The following is a 1300-nucleotide window of genomic DNA, read 5'->3' on the forward strand; positions in this document are numbered from 1 at the left end:
CTGGTACGTACTTTTCAGTTCAATTTACCAACAGCCGTACACTTTATGACTTTTCATCTTATTTCAAACGCAGCCAGTTTCTGCAATTCATTTTACAATCTTCAGGCTACATACGTCTGATCGAATCAATGAGCTAATCATATAGTGCCATACAGCTGGATAACGTCCCAATCGTTGTGCAGCTGACTGACACAAAAGTGTGGCTTTAATCGGGACAGTAACAAAGAATAAACAGCCAAGCCGTATTCTACCTGATAAAAGGTATCCTGACAAATACACCTACGTAATGCGGGTTTTACCAGTGGATATTAAAAAGGGGACCCGCCAATACAAACAGGGGTGTGGAATATGTTTTTGCCAGCAGTGAAGCGGTTACAATAGAATGGATCACCCAGGATTTCACCTAAATAACAGATCCCTCAGAGGCGTCCCAGCTCTTCTATAGCCCGTCAAATATACCACTTGGCGATGTGTTTGTGCAATAGAAACGCGAAGGTACAGTCACAGCTAAACCAACACCATGTACTCATGGTACTCACGTACGATAAGACGGACAGGGATCGTCAAGATTTCGGAGGATGCTTGTAGAATGTATGAAAACAGCGAAAGGAATCACAAGTGCGTTTCAAAGCTCTACCAGCACTCCAGCTAGCACAGTAGCTGTACGTGGCGAATTAAACAAAACTGGATACAGTGATCGAACAAATCCTCATAAGCCACAAATTTCTCTAGTCATTGCCAAGCGACGTTTGGAGTGATGGAGAGAGCGTCGCCACTTACAGTGGATGATTCGAAACGGTTGATTTGGAATGATGGGCCAACGGCCTTGCCGCAGTGGTAACACCGGTTCCGGTCAGATCACCGAAGCTAAGCGCTGTCGGGCTGGGCTAGCACTTGGATGGGTGACCACTCGGTCTGTCCAGCGCTGTTGGAAAGCGGGGTGCACTCAGCCCTTGTGAGGAAAACTGAGGAGCTACTTGACAGAGAAGTAGCGGCTCCGATCACGAAAACTGACAACGGCCGGGAGAGCGGTGTGCTGACCACATGCCCCTCCATCTCCGCATCCAGTGATCCCTGTGGGCTGAGGATGACACGGTGTGGCTGAGGATGACACGGTGGCAAATCGGTACCGTTGGGCCTTCATGGTCTGGTCGAACGTAGTTCAGATTTGGAATGATGAATCACGTTATACCTCGTGGAAATCCGTTACAATGGTTTAGGTTTGTCGAGTGAATGGAGACTGTCATCTGCCATCCTGTGTGGTGCCAATGGAAGAGGCTACGTTGAGGTTTGAAGGTAT

The 1300-nt window shown here is 47.8% G+C and overlaps 1 pseudogene; it reads left to right on the top strand.

Moving 5' to 3' along the window:
- Positions 1–816: 816 nt before the first annotated feature.
- Positions 817–934, top strand: LOC124620625 (annotated as a pseudogene).
- Positions 935–1300: the final 366 nt, after the last annotated feature.

Source organism: Schistocerca americana, chromosome 6 (genome assembly GCF_021461395.2).
Source record: "Schistocerca americana isolate TAMUIC-IGC-003095 chromosome 6, iqSchAmer2.1, whole genome shotgun sequence".
NCBI lineage: Eukaryota > Metazoa > Arthropoda > Insecta > Orthoptera > Acrididae > Schistocerca > Schistocerca americana.